At 43.6% G+C, this 18,866-nt stretch overlaps 1 protein-coding gene across 9 annotated transcripts in view; it reads left to right on the forward strand.

Annotated features, from left to right (window-relative positions):
• Positions 1-18,866, forward strand: part of TLN2 (talin 2) — a 440,089-nt gene that overhangs the window by 161,709 nt on the left and 259,514 nt on the right. The window lies entirely within an intron of this gene.

Here is an 18,866-nt window from a genome sequence, read left to right on the forward strand (position 1 = left end):
GGTTGCTGAGACAGTTGCTGTGGTCCTCACTTTCCCTTGGGGTTTGTCATGGTCACAGCAGAATAGTGAGGGTGACTGGCAGCCCCGTAGGTGTCAGGGCTCGCCCCTGCCTGCCCCTCTGACTGTGCCCTCCGGGTCCTGCTTTGTCTCGCCTTCCTGAAATGCTCCCATCCCTTTAAACCCCGTTCCTTCTCATGCCACCTCTTGCATATTGTGCCTGTGAAGTGTGATCTGCCATCCTTCCTGAGTCAGCTCCGCCTCGGCCCCCCGGTGGGGTGCGTTCTGTGGTTCCTTTAGGCTTCCTTGCCAGCATCCCCCCAGAACACTGTGGATGAACCTCCCCCCATCCCAGTGCGCATCACATTTTATTGTAGTCATTTAGTGTGTGGGTCTTTCCTCCCCTGGATTCAGGGAGTGACTCTAAACAGAGGCCTGGCCTTTCTCCTTTTTGTGTCCACCAGCACCTAGCCCAGTGCCATGTGTGTGCCATGTGTGCAGTTCCTACTTATTGAGCTAATAAATTAGTCTGTAAAGAGTATTAATTAAAGAAAAAGTATGCAATCCTCAGTGGTGGTGGTTTAACTTTTAAAATTATTGTGCATGTGCTAATACTGTTAAAGGTTGGGGCTATATGCAACCCCAACCTTTGGGACACGAAATAAGTACCCTATTTTACAGGGGAGAAAGGGAGGCTGAGAGGCTTAGAACCGAAGCTACATGGCTTGTTTGAGGCAAGACGGTGCCAGAGACCTGGGCCTTTAGAAGCCTTGTGTGATGGTCTTTTTCCCCTGTATAAGTCACTCCTGTAAACTTAATGAATTATATGCTGGTAGGAGTGAGCCTGGGCTTCTGGTTTCCTTGTGGGTTTGAGAGGCTGATCTCCTAGTTACCAAGAAGCACCGTCAGAAGTCGCCACTGAGACCATCTGAATTAGTCTTCTCCTGTGGTAGTGGCTGTGCTTATTTCAGTCTGGGAACTATCATGGTATTAGACATGGGTGAGAAAGTTCTCTGACCACTACAGGTCATGCTGAGGTGAATCCCTTCCTGAATTATTACATATACATTAATTTTCTTACAGATTACACCTGTGTTTTTCCTGAGCACATTTTCTCATGCTATGTAGAGGCTGCATTCTCCCCATGACACAGACATTCTCAGAAGTGCTAATGAATATCCCCTAGTTGCCTGTGCAGTTAGCCCCAAGGAGGAGCAGTGCATGTGGGATCTGCTAATTTGTGCGTAGCTGTTTGCTTGCGATTCACCAGCAGCAATCCCAGACAAGCTTTTAGTGTTAGAACACCGCTGGTCTGCATGCTTCACGATGTCCTAGCGAACACTCAGGGTGCAAACTTCCCCTTGATTTGCCAGGGATGAATAAAGTTCATAAATATCATTTTGAGAAGTGTGTACAACATTCTTTCAGTACAGTAAAAGATCTCATTAGTTTGGAATAATGGAAAGCCACCTAATTTAGAGGATTATAGGGGAAATTGGAACACATTTAAGTATATACATAATAAATTGCACTAGACTGACAGATGATGTGCCTGAAAGAGTTTTTTGAAATATGATCTGTGACAGAAATTTGACATTATTGCCCCATAGAGAATTTTAGGGAATCTACGCTAATGGATATTTAAGAGCAACAATTAACATACCACTTCTTAATTAAGTGCTGTGGATTGCTTGAGGGGCACACTCTGGTCAGAGTGGTACCCTTGAATTCCTTAAATTGTCATGTGTTAATCTGAATGAATCTGAGCGTTTAGATTACCCTTGCTTTGCTAGGCAGACCGTTAAACTTCCAACTGTGTGAGTCTGGGGTTATCTCATGTAATGAATCGGTACAGTCCCCATTAATGCCACCCCTCCTGTAGTTCAAACGAGCAAGTGTTGGGATGTCTGCTGTGTGCAGCAATGTTGGCCAACTTCCAAAGGGCAGCAACATGTCCTTCCTGCCCACAAGAAATGTACAGTCTACTGCGGAGTATGGACAAAGAGTCTGGCTTTTGGCCCCACTCTCGTTTAGACCTGAGCTTTGGAGTGAGCCCTGCTATTACCTAGGTGGGGGTGTGTGTTACTTAACATTTTTAAGCTTGAATTTCTTCATCTGTGAAACAAGGATGGTAACAGCTATCTCTGTGGGTTTTTGAGAGGAAAAGGGTGAGAGCACGTGTACCCTCCCAGGCTAAGTGTTCACTGTTTCTCTGGTGAGGCTGCTGCTGATGTGGTAAAGAAATAAGTAAAACATAATATAGTAGATGTTCTATTAGAGCCGGTATGTGTGTGTTCTGTGAAAACAGGGGTGAACGGGTAACTCCTCGTAGGACGTAGGGGAGACCAAGAGAGGCAGCCAGGAAAAATGCTAGGGAGGAGGCTCCATGAGCAGGTCTTCAGTGCCTCTCTGGTCATCCCTTCCCTTCATCAAACATTTGTTGAATCTTAACATGTGCCAGCCAGAGACTGCCAGGTACTGGAGCTACAGGAGTGACTCAAAAAAGTTAAGACCCCACACCTCCCTGGAGCCTACATCCCAGCGGGAGAGTGAGGAAGGGGGGCACATAGCAGTGTGTGTAAAAGCACTAAGGTGGAGGTATAAGGCAGATGCTGGGAAAAATGTGGCCAGAAGGTGGGGTGCAAGGGGCGGAGGGGACAGGGTTGTGGAAGCTGAGGAGGGAAGTAAGTCTAAGTTTGTGAAAGCTTTTTCTCGAAAACTCTCTCTAGGCAGCCCCGGGAGTCTTGGTTTTTTTGTTTGTTTTTTTAAACACAAAGTTCATTTTTCCTCTACTCTAATTGTAATACATATTTATTATAGAAAATGTATAGAAAATTAAAAAGCAAGAGAGAAGTAAATGATCATAACCCCACCCCTCAGGAGAAATGTGTCTACTGACCAACTTGCTATCAGATTTCCCCCCATGGGGTGGGTGGGTTGAGTTGACACAGTTAACATTGTGCTACAAGTACAGTTTTGCTTTCTGTTTTTTCCACTTCTTATAAACAGTTTCTCAAGTTCTCATAAACAGTGTTTCTCCAGCCATGTGATATCCAATTGAGAGAATGAAACAGTTAATCCAGCCACTTTTCGATCAAGTTGTTTCCAAGTTCCTATTAACATGAAGAGTCAGTGTTTAGCGTCTTTATATATGAGAGTATTTCTGCATCTAAGACCCCTCCGTGAGGAGGATGGATTGCCATCCCTGGGGTTACTGGTTCCAGGGACTGAGCATTTTAAAGATGCTTGAAATGCATTGTCAAAATATCTCCCTTAAAGATAGTATTGACTGAACGGTCATAAGCCTTTGTGTCTTAGAGACTCCTGGAATCCTGTGGGGAGGGTGGATTTGAGCAGGAAGAGGTTGGAGTCAGGGAGGTTAGATGCTAATACCTCCCCTAGTGTGGTGGCATTTTGGACAAAGAATGACAGGACCTTGCTTGAATGTGACATGGTGCCTTTCTAGGGGATCATTAACTTGGGCAACAGCCACAGCCACCGGTGTGTGGCTGAAGATGACATATCTGATGTAAGTCCTCTGGAATTCCCTTTTCTCTTGTCCCCTAAAGTTCTTAAGGTATAATTGTTGGTTTAAATGTCACCATTCCCTGCTGAGTTCTCTGAGCCCCTGACCCAGGGCATGAGCATTTTTATGTAGCTAATTATTGTTTAATTAAACTCCATAAGATACGGGGGTGAGGGTAAGGGGGCTGGGCAGTGGCTGAGGCTTGGGTGAGGAGTGGGCCTTGCCATAGTGGGGTCACAGCCGGGCAGGCCTGGCAGTGCTGGGCTGTGTAGGGAGCACGCTGCAGGGAGGGCACGGACGTCCAGGCCTGGAGTTAGGTAGAGTGTGGGCAGGGGCTGAAGGTGTGGGCTTGGGAGGCTCTTGGTCATGGTCCTGGCTCTTCCACTGCCTGGCAGAGTACCTGGGGCAAACTACGTCAACTCTGTGCCTCGGTTCCCTCTGGGGGCACACCAACAGGGAAATCTCTTTAGGTGCAATGCTGAAAGATTTTTTTCAGGCCTATACATGTAAGAATTTAAAGAAAATGCAGAGAATGACATCAAAACTCAGAATAAGTAGTTTTTTCTTAACATTGTTGAAAGCATAATTGTGGCCCAGGGAAGTCCTCAGTAAATGGCAGCAAAGATGCCTATGATGACAGCCACTTAGAAGGCCCACAAGGTGTTGGGGCTGCTTTTTCTCAAACACCTTTTGGGAGGGGTTGTCTCTTTGGTTGGTGGTCTGCCCTATGACAGGCAGAAACCGTTTCTCTCTTCACCATACTGTGGAGTTCATCCTGGATGGAAAACGTCCCTGGCCTGGGCTTTCTGGGCTAAAGACCTGTCCTAGCCTCATGTTCCAGCTCTTCAGGGGCTGCGAGAGGGAGCCCCTGAAGGATACCCAGGTGCCCCTGACTTGGCCAGGTGCCGGAGCTGGACACACCCAGCATTAGACCACGTAGTAGTTTCCTAAGCTGCCTTAGCAAACGGCCACAAACTGGGTGGCTTCTGTAGGGGAGGAAAGAAATTTTCCCTCTACGCTTGTGAGTTCTTAGCTGAGACCTTTTGTAATAAAAGATTAATGAGAAAAACAGAAGTCCACTAACATACACCTTATGTATGGGAATTACGCATGGGGTAAATATGAGTAACCCCAAGAGGTAGCTTTAGAATTCTGTTTTAAATACCACTGTGATTGGGGAAAGGGAGAGGGAGATGTAAGTGTCTTAGGGGATGTGGGGTGGGGGGAATGTAGGCCTCCTAGGAAAGAAGGACGGGCCTTTTGAAGAATAGATGGGAGGTGTGATAGTTTGTGACAAAGTTTGTCTGGGTGTAATATTGATAAGTCAATCTTCCCTGGTTGATTAAACTCCCCAGAAGGAGATTTATGCAATGGGTTTTCTTTCAGAAAATTTATCTTTAGGCAGATAAGAGGAGTGAAAGAAAACCTGTCCATGACTTAGCGTTTTTTTGCTTGCCTGCAACTTAAAATATTTATACCAAAGTGGTATATGGTGGGGTGGTATATTTGGCTGCCTTTCTTTCACAGCAGACTTATCCTCGCATAGTTACCGGGATTGGAAGTCCAGAACCGTGTTGGCATCGCCAAGCTCCCTCCAGAGGCTCTAGGAGACAACATTCCTGACCTCTTCCAAGTTTTCGTAGCTCCAGACATTCCTCGCTTTGTGGCTACCTCACCCCAAACATTCACCCCTGTCTTCATGTGGTCTTCTATTCTGTCTTCTCTTCTGGCTCTTATAAGGACACCTCTCATTGGATTTATGGCCTGTGTAATCCAGGGACTTCATCTCACATCCTCAATATCCAGATATAAACCAGCAAACTCTTTTCCCAAATGAAGCCACATTCATGGGTTCCAGGGATAAGATGTGGCTACATCTTTTTGGGGGCCACTAATCAACTCCTATAGGCCAGAGGTTGGGTGAGTATTCTAATGGAAGGATGAAAAAGGTCTGCTTTGATGTTGACATCTATTCCCTAAAGTCATGGACACTTAGAGCAGGGCATCTCTGGCCTGACCTTTTGGGTCTAGTGCCTCAGCTTCTTGTGGATAAAATGAAGTTTCCTATGGCCAGGATTCTCACCTGGCCCTGGTTGGCTAGCTCACTACACACATGTGGGCAATGCGTTGTTATTGACTCTATATAAAGAGCTCCACCCAGTGCTCTGGGTGACACGGTAGCATAGCTGCAAGGCTGCAGGAGAGCAGAGCAGAGGCTGGAGTGGTGGCAGCACCAAGAACAGAGGCCCAGGAAACAGCTGTGCTGGCAGAGGGGCCCAGAGTCAGAGACTGGCTTGCTGCATGCAGTCTCGCTCTGAGTGAACAGGATATTAGTGACTGACCTGCCACCATGGAAACAAAGTTGTGCATAATCCTTTCACCCCAAGAACATTTTGCTGTCATTTCTTTGGTCACATTGAATCCATAGTGAACTTGCCCAGGGTTGAAACCCATTGGCAAGACATCCTTTATAGGAGAAGCTGTTCCATTGAGAAAGTTGTCACCAGAGGCACACATTAGCCCAAGTGTTTGATGGCCAGGATTGCCAGGACATTGGGGTTGCTAGAACAGTAGGATAGCTATGTCAGGCATACTTTAGTGTTCAGACTTTCATGGAAGGGTAATTTGGAATTCACATGTCATGTATACTCAGTCAGAAATGTTTGCTTTTTATGGATGCAGGTGAACTTGGTGGTGGTAATTGTAGCTCCAGTTGAATTTTTGTGGTGAAGGGGTATGTCTGAAAAAAGAGGCTCTGTGGCATGTGAGAGAAATTTTGTGATTGTGCAGCACAGGTGCAGCTGAATTTCAGTTACCAGAATTATTATACAAGGCTGCCACGTGCATAAGTGCAAACAATTCAAATAAACTATTATTGGTCACGGAGAGGTCAGTTGTGGGTTATATTTCAGGGTTAATAATCAAGCTAAAGATAGTGCCTCCTGGCTTTATAACTATACTTCATGGAGTAATAATTACATGTGAGTTTGACCTGATGAAGGCAAAAAGGAAAACAAAGTGCTGTTAAATTCTTTGGAATACTTACATTAACAACTCCATCCATATGCATAAACATATAGTACATAAAATATATTGCAGGTTGTCCATCCTTCATAGGCTTAGCAAGGTAAAAAAAGTTAATTTGTACACAGGGAATTTGAGGATATCTTGTAAACATGAGAAATATAGAGAAACATAAAATAATACTTGTCATATGAAACAAATAATTGTGATAGTGTTTTCATGCTTAAAATATGCGTTAATCATTTATAGGACAAAGAACATAGCAATTGTGGTTGAATTTAGTCATTGACATTCCTGAACATGGACCCTGGGTGGCATCGGGTGGATTGTCACAGGGCTTAGTCCTGGAGAAGCTAGTCATGGTAGCAGGTAGGATATAAAACATTGCTTGACACACACTCCATGATTGCAAGAAGTAGTGGGATGTAGGCAGCCAGGAGAACTCATGATCCAGGTAAGGGGAAGGCAGGAGGGAAATAGGGTCAAGGCCGCACAGTAAGCAAGGCGCCACATCCCCCGGGTATCTGGAGAATTCAGCCTGAAAAACAAAGGGGTCTTCCTAGCAACAAGCCACTGGCAGTCCTGTAAACTTCCTGTCTTTGGTTTCTAACCCTTAGACACTAAAGCCCCAGTGGCCTCTGCTCTTGGAGCCCCTCCCATTTAGAGGGAGTCTCTTTCTTTCCTTCTCTCTCATTATTACGAACCTTGCTGGTTGTTCCATACTCTTATCTTCTGGCTTCATTATTCATTGCCTCCAAGACACGATCCTGGGAAAAACAGCATCTCAGCCAGGAACACCGTCATCAGAGAAAAAAAACTGTTTTCAATCCCCTTAAAAAGTGTTCATGAAGTTGTTTGTATAATGTTTATTTCAGTATTGAGTTAAATATTTTATTTGAGGAGAGGAGGGGAAATTGTATTCAGAGAAAATGGGCTTTTATGATTTCCATTATTTCCAGATATATGGATAACCTTGAACTAGCCTATAATTAAATCTTAAATTGAATAAATTATGACATGTCATGATCTGAGGCCCTAATTGGGCAGACCAAAAACCAGGTGTACTTCAAATATAGTTGCTAGATCAGTAAAATTCAATTTATATATGGCCTTCTGTATGTGTTATATGATCCATTCAAATGAATATTACAAAAATAAATATATATGTTTACTTATGTTTCTTAAAAAAAAAAAAAAATTCTTTGGTGGTAGTTGCTCTCTTGTCCTCTCCCCCGTCTTCCCCTTCCATGTGATTTTCCTTGTACCACTGTCCTTGTCTTTCTTCTTCTCAGACTCTTCAGTGCTGTTGAAAAATGTTGACAGGATTGCCCTGTTGATATGAACTTGTCACCAAAGTGCTTTCAAAGTGGTTCTCTCCAAACGCTTAGGTGGTTTTTAGAGATTGGTCTTGGACCACATTCCCCCTTCACCTCCGGTGGGAAAGGGTACCAGATGATTCTTGGCTCTATTCCAAGTGTGTCAACAGCCAGTTCGTTTCTAGTTCACCAAGAGCAGAATAATCTTGGGTAAACATGGCCGTTGGAAAAAAAGCAAATATTAGTTTTGGCAGTTGTAGTCTCTCAAGTGTCTGGCCCCTCGTGTTAGTGAGCTAAATAGGAGTTACAGAAGAGGGTGTGGCATCAAATATCACATCAGGGGAAAAGGATATTGGTAGAAATACATAAATAAGGGACTTATAAAAACCAATGTCATTTCTCTCCTCCCTCCCCTCCCCCCCCGTGTCTCCCCACTTCCTCTCTCCCCTTTCTCTCTCCCCTCACTTTCTTTCTGAACAAGTCTGAATATTACCTTAAAACTTAATTTTATTGCTTACGTCAGGTCTTCTCAACTTTAGCCTATTGGTGTTTGGGCCAGACAACCCTTGCTATGTGGGGCTGCCCTGTATGCTGGAGTGAGTTGGTCAGTCCTCGCATCAGATGCCAGTGGCACCTCTCCACAGTCAGGGGAACCAAAAATGTCTCCTGACTGCCAAATGCCCCTTGGGATGCAAAGTCATGCCCCGCTGAGAACCGCTGGTATAAGCCAGTCCTTCCCGAAGTGGTAGTGCATAAGAAGTCCTGAGTTTAGTGAAGAAAGGGTGGGTGTGGGTTAGTGAGGAGTGATAGTTGGGTCTCTTTAACTCTTATTTCTTATTCCAACCCAGTTGTGCTCAATATGGACATGATGTGGGTCTTATAGAAGTGAGGGTAGTTGGTAATTATCAAATCAACAGTATCAGCTGTTAGCTTTTAGAGCAGGTGTTACCTATTTTCCTTCCCTGGCTTATTGCCATTCTTGTGCTTTTAAAATAGGGATGCCAGTCACACTGAGGGTGCTTGGGAGATGGGTCTGACACTTGACACCTTTCCGTTGCTTGATTCCTCAGCTGGGCAGCAAAGCATGACAGGAGTCTATTGCCCATCACGCCTGTGAATCAGTCAAACTTACTTTGTGTCATCAGAGGGGAAGATGCTGAACTTCAATGTCAAGGTGACACACTGTTTGGGCAGATGTAGTTCCTGGTCCTTCTCAAGCATGACTGCATGTGTGCACAGCCAGTCAGTCTTGCTTCTTTAGAAAATAAGAGACTCTCTCCCCATGGAACTCTTGGTCTACCTTTAAAGCCCTAGGCATTTTCATCATTTAAACACACTTTCAGAGTTTTGGGTTTGTTTTCAGTAATGTTGTCCTACTAACAATTAGGTTAAAAATGATGTATTATACTTTCATGTGTTGTCTCCCATCTGTTTTTGGTTTTTAATAGAATTTGCAAATGTCTGCAGGAGTAGAAAGACCAGCATGAGCTCCCGTGTACCCCTCATGCATCTTCAGTGATTAATTCACAACCCATTTTGTTTCATTCTGCACTCACTTGACTATTTTGAAATACACCCTCAACATCGAAGTTCATCTGTATAAACTTCACTTTGCAACTTTGAAAGATTGGGGCTCTTCAATGTAATTATCATCCATATGAACCAGTTTTAGACCTGAAAATGCCTTGATAAATATCTGCTTCATTTGGTTGATATGTGTCTTAGGTCTTTCTCAGACAACTCCATGCTCCACTTCATTTAATCACGTTCAAGGGCAGGACAGGTGCTGGAAACCATCTTTCATTCTCAATGTGTCTAACGACACTGATAGATGAAGGTGTTGCACGTATGGGTTGGCACCTGGAGGAACGTGATAGGTACCTGCTTTTCTTCTAATTCTGTAAGTTATGTTCTTCCTTCCAGGTTCTCTGGCTTGACATGGGCACAGTCCTTTTCTCAAGGGAAATTCTCAGCTGACAGGGGTGTTGAGTTGCCTGGCAGCTCCTTCCCACTTCCCTGCTATCAGCCTTTATTTCCCCTCTGCTTAAATGAAACCTTTTTAACATAACCTCTGCCAAACTTGTTGGTGCCATTATGTATGGTACCAGCCAGAAGTCTGGAAGTCCATGAAAATACAGTACTTGATGGCCAAGTGTTCTATCAGTGACAAAACTGAGCCTTTAATTTCAGGCTGCTTTCACAGCCCTGCTTTTCTTTACCCACCTTTGCCCTCAAGGGGCCTCTCTGTAGAGTTGCTCCCTCTCCCAAACTCCCAAGGGCGCTGAGGTCTGGAGGGGGGAATCTGGGTGCCTGACTCCCCGCTGCCTCCTCAGAACTGCCCTCCTTGCATGTCCATCACCTCCTGCCACGTGCTCCCTGTCTGGGCCCAGTGGCTCCTCCCCAGCCATGTTTTCTCTCTCCAGACCAACGCCTGACCTCCTCAGGGAGCTGGTCGGGATGCATAGGCCTCCTCGCCTGCCAGTCTCTCTCCATAGCTGGCAGCTACAGTGCCCCTGCAGATGAGCCTATTAACAACCCAGCCCCAAATTAACCTCTGGCTCTCTGTTAAGACCATGCCTTCCAGTTTTCATAACCACACCCTGAGCGAGGTATGGCTTCCCCAGAAATTGTGCCCCTCTGCATAGTTGTCAGTACGAGTTTTATAGTCAGTATGAGTCATCTGATGCTTATGCTGCTCAACTCCACCCTTTGATATTTTGGGGACCATCTGCCTTCCCATCTCCACTGTGAATTCTTCAGAGGTTGCGTCTTCATGTTTCTCTCAAAACACTCTGTACATGGGGGTGCTTGCTAGTGGGCTCCCTACCGAGGGATTTTTTAGCTTTAGCCTCAACTCGGAAGACTTTTTGAAAATCCTAATTTCTGTGCATCTGTATAATGAACACTTGGTATTTTGACTTAGTTGAGGTGTAATTCCACATGTGAACTTTAGTTTGTATGTAACTTATTATTTGCATCAGGACCCATCGCCACTGTATTATATCACAATGTAGTTTGTAATCCATGGCATTTTATAACGGAAGAAATATGTCAGTGTAATTGTAGATGTAAAAATCCTAGCTATGTTCCGGAAATTCTCTCACTCTCTTAAATGGTGGTTTTTTTCCTTTCTAAAAATGTGGAGTCCCAGCCTGCTTTCCCATGTGTTTACCTTTTGCCTCCCAACCCCTACAACTATAGAATGAGATGGCCAGAAATTGAGCATTCTGGTGAGTCAGTTTAGGTATTTCTGAAAGGATCAGTTATTTAATCAGTCATTTGTTTTGGGCTGACATACTTTTATAAAATTCAATAAACATGAAATATTTTTATATTACATTACAAAACATAAGCACTTTTATTCTTATTATGTTCAACCAGCATATATTACATTGTCAAATGGCCATAAACATTTCCAGATGTTTATTTTCAGTCTGTACTATTGCAAACCAATCCCAAACTGTTGGGTGCAGGCCACCCTTCGGGGAGCACCGGGTTAGATAATGAGGTTTTACTTAGTTCATCAATTTCCATGGCGTCGCTTATTTTTTTTTAAATCAGGTTAATCCAACTTATTCTGATCCCTGCTGACCGTTAGGAAAACACAGCTGGGAAGCACCCTCAAGTCCACTGACCTTCCGAGGTCAGGTGTAATATTTGTTTGACTCGCCCTTAAAAAAAAAAAAAAAGAGCATCTGTTGATCAGATGCTCCTGTTTCATCCATTGGAAACCAATAGAAGGCAGGTGGGTGGCTCTCCTTCTGGCTAGGGCAGTGCCCAGCCCTCCTTGTCTTATAGGGGAAATGTAGGGTTGGGTAGTTTTTCAACCACACAGAGTGAAATTCTAATACCCAGGGTCGCAACAGCCAGAAGAAATGCTGTCATATTCTGATTATGAGATAAAAAGACATATGGATTGGGAATTGCTTTTTAAATAGCACAGCAGTTAAATGTTTTGACTTAGTCTGAAGGGGTCTCTCTGGTGATCATTACTTGCTTTTTATGCTCAAGGTAGCTGTGATTGTCTTACTGGAACACTTAATATTCAAATGTTAATGGGATTTGGCAGGAGCCACAAGGGGAATTATACAAAATAATTTAAGAAAAGGAAGTCCTAGTGAAATAATTTTAGCTTTAGCATTGTGTTCAAGTAATACTGGTTATGGTGGGGTGACATGAAATGTATTTATGCTTATTGTGAAAAACATTAGAAGCTAGAGAAGCACTGTATGAGATATGAGACATGTATGTAATTTTAAATTCTCTAGTAGCCACATGTTAGATAAAATTAATTTTAATATATTTCATTTAACCTAGTATATCCAAAATGTTAACACCTCAAAATATAAAAATTACTAATGAGGTGTTCTGCATTCTTTTTTTGTATTAAGCCTTTGAAATCTGTGGACTTTCCATGCATTGTGCATCTTGATTCGGATTTGCTGCCATTCAAATGCTCCCCACTCACTAGCCACATGTGGTTAGTAGCTGTAATAACTGGGCACTACAGATAAGGAGAATCAAAGTCCACTGTGAGGTGTAGATACTTTGTGCAATTACCTGACTAGTTTTATATTGCATTTTTATTCGGTCCAAAGTAATTTTTACACGACTTCACGTTACTGTAGAGAGGACAACAATGGATGCTGTGGGGGGTCATCCCTTCCCCAAAAGCCGCTGGGCCACCTGCATCAGTGATCTTTAATAGGTCACTTCTGAGGGTGGCTGGTTATTTCACCCAAACCCACAGAGGGAACACTGGAACTGCCTTTACTGGTGACATAAGAGAGACCTGCCCACAGTCAGCCAGCCAGCTTCTGTACCGCCAGGAATTATAACTCAGGCCTGCTGAGTCTGTCTTAGGGCATCTGTGTCTTGCTGTGTGCAATGGGGAACAAGAAGGCCATAATTTTGTATGATTAGCATAGAATTTCTATTTTTTCTCAGTGAAAATAGCTTTATGATGCGTTTTCTGATTAAGAAAACTAGTTTTATAATGGTTATATTGGATGGTACGATATCTGGTATTTGCTTCAAAAGATTCTGGGAAAGGCCTTAGAAAAAATACAGAAAGGTGTAAGTCCTAATCTAGCTTTCAAGAGATTTTGTTTTAGTTACAGACCCTAGAATCACTCATGGGGAGAAGAAAGTCAGTAAATGCAGTGTTTTGTCTCATAAATCCTAATATCTCAGCCTCAGATGTGAACTTTCCTGCTCCCAACCATCATTTAGTCGGTATCTTTTTGCAGGTGTGTTTTACCCCAGGCCTTATGCTCATGTGGCCCTGTTGGTTTGTGAGGGACATTCTCCTCTCTGCCTTTTCTGGAGGGGTGAAGTGGGGCTCAGAGGACCCACACTGCCCGTGTGCACTCTGCGTGAGTGTAAGGGAATCAGGATGCCCCTGGGCATGAGTGATCGGGCCCCAGGCTCTGTGCTGGGCTCTTGAGTATACCTTACCTGTCATCGTTGCAGAGCCCAGTGGATCTGGTATTAGAAGGAATACAGCATGGGCTAATGAGTTGACAAGAATGCAGAGAAATCTAGAAGACCTGTGAAAATTTAGAGAACAGCAAGAGTACGGGGACCACAGGGGAAGGAAGACTACTTAGAAATGACGGATCAGGGACAGGAAGAAGGACACATATATGGCCAAGGAATATTAATTTTCAAGAATGTTCTGAGAAGAAGAGCAAGTTTCAGTGGCAAACGAACTGTTGTGGCCAGGTGGGGGAGTGCTTTGAATGCGATGTGTTGTGATGAACATGTAAGGGAATCATCGGCCACATGAGGAAAGATAAGAGAGATTTAGCCTTTTGGAAAAGGCTATATCCAGTGGCACTTGAGGAAGACAATATTGCACATAGTAAGCTGTACAGGGCAGCAAAATTGCTTTTGAGAGATGAATTTTGAGGGATACAATAGCTACTAATCACAGCCAAGTGATGACAGGTTCTTATTTATAAAAAAAAAAAGTATCACTGATTTCCACATTATATATATACCTGAGCAGCTAATTTGTTCTTGATTAGCCAAACCATCCCCATGCTCTAGTTTGTGATTATCTATTTTAGGTTACCCAGAGGCTGATGAAATTGCACAGTGCATTTTGATACTTCCTTTCGTTTTTATGCTGTCATATGTTGGTGTATATGTTGAGCTGGAGGAATAAGCCAATACTGGTGTTTATAGGAGTTAGCATGTCTCCTAAATACAATACCCACTCCTGGCTGCAGCCCTGGGGTATTTCATCAGTGGACGGCTTTCCATTGGTAAGGTTTACCACTTGAGGGGGTGGGCCATATTTTCTCTTCATGTCCTTCAGTTGATGGTTTTACCATAGAAGCAGTTCTTGGGGTGCTAGTATGAAGGGTAGCTCTCAAGTTAAAGGTTGAGGTGAGCATAAAAGTGGGGAAGATACAGTTTCTCAGGGTCAGTTCTAGCTAGTTGGAGCTCTGTGTGAGCAGCCCCTGTTTAACCTCACTTCTCTGATATGTGCAAGTGATGTCCAGCTGGTCAGGTGCACCCCAGATCCTCCATGGCTGCTTTTAAGGGCCAAGCCCACCTTCTCATTCTAAACCTCTCCCCAGCCTCTGCCGTATAGTGGCTGGGGCCCCCATATGAATTTCCCTGGCTTCAGTGAATGGTGGGGGGCATTGGTAGCACTGTACTTTACCCTCCTATTTCTCATTTTTTTAAAATTGTTTTTGTTTCTTTAGTAGACTTAATTTTTTAGAGCACTTTTAGGTTCAAAGTGAAATTGAGCAGGAAGCATGCACAGTTTCCACATACCCACACACATACATATATATGGCCTCCTCTACTATCAACACCCCTTGCCAAGATATATTTGTTACAGTGGTAGAAATTACATTGATAAATCATAGTCATGGAAAATCCATACTTTGCATTAGGTTTCACTCTTGATGTTGTTCATTCTGTGGGCTTTGGCAAATGTGTAATGACATGTATCCACTATTGTCAGTATCATACAGAGTACTTCCACTGCCCTGAAAACCTGTGCTTTACCATTCATCCCTCCTGCCCCCTGGTCTCTGGCAATGTGGATAAAATGAGAGTTCCTGTGGCCAGGATTCTCACCTGGTCCTGCTTGACTAGCTCACTGCACACCTGTGGGCAATACATGGCTGTTGACTCTATATGAAGATCTCTCAGTGCTCTGGGCGTGACATGGTGGCATGGCTACAAGGCTGCAGGAGAGCAGAGCAGAGGCTGGAGTGGTGGTGGCACTGAGGACAGAGGCCCAGAGGATGGCTGTGTGGGACGGCCATGCAGACAGAGGGGCCCAGAGGACGGCTGTGCAGGCAGAAAGGCCCAGAGGATGGCTGTGTGGACAGAGGGGTCTGGAGAATGGCTGTGTGGACAGAGGGGCCCAGAGGACGGCTGTGTGGACAGAGGGGCCCAGAGGACGGCTGTGCGGGCAGAGGGACCCAGAGGCAGAGACCGGCTTGCTGCATGCAGACTTGCTCTGAATGAATGAGATTCTAGTGACTGACCTGCCACCTCAAAATAAAGTTTGGGTATAACCCTTTCACCCCAAGAATGTTTTGCTGTCAATTTCTTTGGTCACATTGAATCCATAGTGAACTTGCCCAGGGCTGAAACCCATTGGCAAGACAGGCAACCACTGACCTTTTTATTGTCTCCATGGGGTAGCCTTTTCTAGAATGTCATGTGTTTGGAACATACAGTGCCTCGCCCATACAGACTGGCTTTTCACTTAGTAAATGTGCGTTTTAAGTTTCCTCCATGTCTTTTCATGGCTTGGTAGCTCATTTCTTTTTAGTGCTAAATAATATCCTACTGTGTGGGTGAACCTTCATGTTCTCTTTACTGCAGCTTCTTATTCCATCTTCTTAAAAGAAATGCTCAGATAGTAGGTGAATAATACTTACCTATTTGTGTGCATCAGGTTCCCCAGTTTATACTCTGGGCTGTCCCACAGGGTCCAAGTTGGAGTGAGTGACAATAACAGAAAGGTGTGCTTTAGGGGTTGGGTAGAAGGAATCATTAAGGGGAATCTTCTAGTCCCTTTCTCTACTCGTTAAACCTCATAAACCCTTGTTTTGATTTTGGATGGGAATATAGTTCCCTGATTGATAAAAGTCCAAACAGGAGAGAAGTTTAATGAAAGACACTTGTTTGGTGGCAAATGAGTAATTGGCCTTGGGTACAGGAGAGGAAAAGGGAGGCTTTGATACTTTGACCTTAAGTACTGGGGGAGGGTGGTCATAGAATGAGGCATCCTCTTCTCTTCAGTGCAAGTGTGCGTGTACACACATCCCACCCCATATTGCTTTGCAGCTGAACTCCAGCCCCTTGAAGCTCCACTACTTCCATCCCCCCAGTTATCAATCTTCAAGATATATGTTAACTTTTCAGGTATTTATTGAATACTTACTGTATATCAGGAACTGTGCTCAGAGCTATGGGGGGGAGACCACAGTTCTTGCCCTCTAGGATCTCATAGTCTAGCAGGGAATATATATTCTTGAATAGGTTATTTCAACATAATATGGTAAGTGCAGAAATGAAGATGTGGTCAGTGAAGTCTAGGAGTGGGTGGACTTCGATGGGCAGCCAGATAAAAAGGGTTGTGGGGAAGCCATAGGCATGGAAGACTAGAGGTCAAAGGCCATCATAGGGGAGGCAGCTCAGAGGGTGCAGGGTTCGAGGAGAAGTGTTGACCCAGTGCTGCGGGGCCCTGACTTCCAGGGAAGCAGGGCTGGAGGTCCCTGCAGCCTGGGAGCTGAGGACCCAACCCTAAAGACTGTCCTAGCCTGGTGGTGGGGACCATCTGGCTCACAGGTGGGACTGAGAAGGACTGCTGTGATAGGTGGGAATGTAGCCCAACCGGAAGCGGGGAACTTTGGTTCTAGTAGGAACACCCTGGCCATGAACTGGTTGGTGTGGAGGAGGAATGGGGTGGGGAAGACCTAATCTACTTAACTTCCTGAAAGGCCCATGAGGAACTAGTGCACTATTTGCCTGTCCCTTTCTTTTCTCCTTTTTAAAGAAAAAACACATTGTTATAAATTTCTCTAAAATGTATTACCACATTTTGTCATAGTGAATTGAGTTTAGTAAAGCTTTTGTTTTTATTTGAAGGTGTAGCAACATCTCAGGGTCATTTTAAAGAATTTAGAATATTGAAATTAATAGTATAGCATATTTCTTGATGTCCATGTGTATGCTCAGCAGCTCTTTTTCAGCAAACTGGGGATAAAAGCTTTTCTGTGTGTAGTAATCGTCTTCTGAAAACGCAATACAAATATATTGTGTTTTTCCTTCCCCCAAAGGAAACTGTCTTCATAGCTCTGATTAATTGAAGTTTCTACCCATTTGAATGTTAGTTAATTAGGCTTTTATTGAAAACAATTGGCTGTAATAATGTATTGAATATGGTAGTTATTTATTTAATTTTTTATTTTTTTAGTGCAATGGTTGCAGAGGATGGGACATTATGGTAGGAATGAAATGAGAAAACCAAAACTTTCCTAAGGCTGTAGCATGTATATGTTGGCCAGTTCATAAAATACTGAGTTGTAATGGCCTTAGATGCATGTGTTTAGTCATTCCTTTATTCATACAGTCAAATGTTTGCGGAGCATCCTTGTACTATGCTGCTCAAGGGCTGGGGTTACGCCCTGTGCCAAGTAGAGTCCTTGTTCTCCTGAAGTTTATGTTCTAGTTACCCACATTACTAATTTAGTTTTATTATAAGTGTCTTTAACATACTGACTGAAGGGGAACAGTGAATTACAGACCAAGAAGGAATTCATGGCATCTCTCAAGCTTTTCCAGTTGTGAAAAGCATGTAGAGACTGATAATTATACAAGCAGTATGATTACAGCACTTCCCTTATAAACACACGTTTCACACTACTTTGCATTACTATTGTTTGTACCATTAACAGATCTTTGAGGGACATTGTATTTAGTCATTCCATGGTGAGTGTAGTGGGGTGGAGTGAGCCTTCAATAAGTGCATAAAATAATTAATTATACCATTACTTTCCAAACTGTTGTGTGGCGCTCTAGTCCCAAGACGCAGACCACAAAAATCATGGAATCTGTGCAGATGAGATAGGAGCCATTTTTTTCATAATAAATTGTCCAAGATGTTCTGCATTAGGGAAGCTCCTTAGTTTTGTTTAAACTGGCATTTCCTGCATTCATACTGAATGAATCTTTTTTTTTGCCCATGACACCTCTCCTAGTTTGCTGGTATGCTGCTTTTAGAGGGATACAAGATTTCTGGAGCTTTTCTCTTTGCATAGGGCAGGGTACCATAACATTTCTCATCTCTGAAGGTCTTGGACATTGATGCTTTGAGCTTATGCTTCGTTGAGTTTTCTTTGACCCTAGACTCTAGCTGGAAAATCTGCAAAGGGCCAAGCCATGAAAAGAGAATTGGGCATTTCCCCCTGGAGTCATATAATTTCCAACAATAGCAAAGCTGGGATCTAATCATTGAAACGTGCTTTTAATGGAAAAGTTCTCACTGTTTTGGAAACAGGCAAGTAAGATAAAGCTTTGGCAAGTGGTAGAGGTTGGAAGGATTTTTAAAAAATTTTCTCCTCTTTTCTCTTTTGACTCCTCCTGTTTGTATTTTAGGGATACTCAAGCACAATATTTCTTTGTCTCGTAGATTTTTATTTCAAGCGATTAGTAATAAATGTGTCAAAGGGTAGTGAGAACCTCAGGCCGAGAGTAGTATACTCTGCTCATCTTCAACTAAATTAAGTGGATTTTCTTTGCTATGCTTGGTTTATGTTATAAAAGCACTTTTGTTAACTTGGGGCAGCAAAAACTCTTGGGTGCCATATGGGCCCATCTCCTGATTTTTATCCTCTTGCAGATGGTGTCAAGGCAAAGTTTGAGTCTGGTGTTAAACTGTTTCCTGTTGATGAAATGTGAGGACAGATGTGGGTTTGGTCGCATGAGATCTGCACCTCATAGTGAGATTCCAGCCACATGCGGAC

Source organism: Manis javanica, chromosome 8 (genome assembly GCF_040802235.1).
Source record: "Manis javanica isolate MJ-LG chromosome 8, MJ_LKY, whole genome shotgun sequence".
Lineage (NCBI taxonomy): Eukaryota > Metazoa > Chordata > Mammalia > Pholidota > Manidae > Manis > Manis javanica.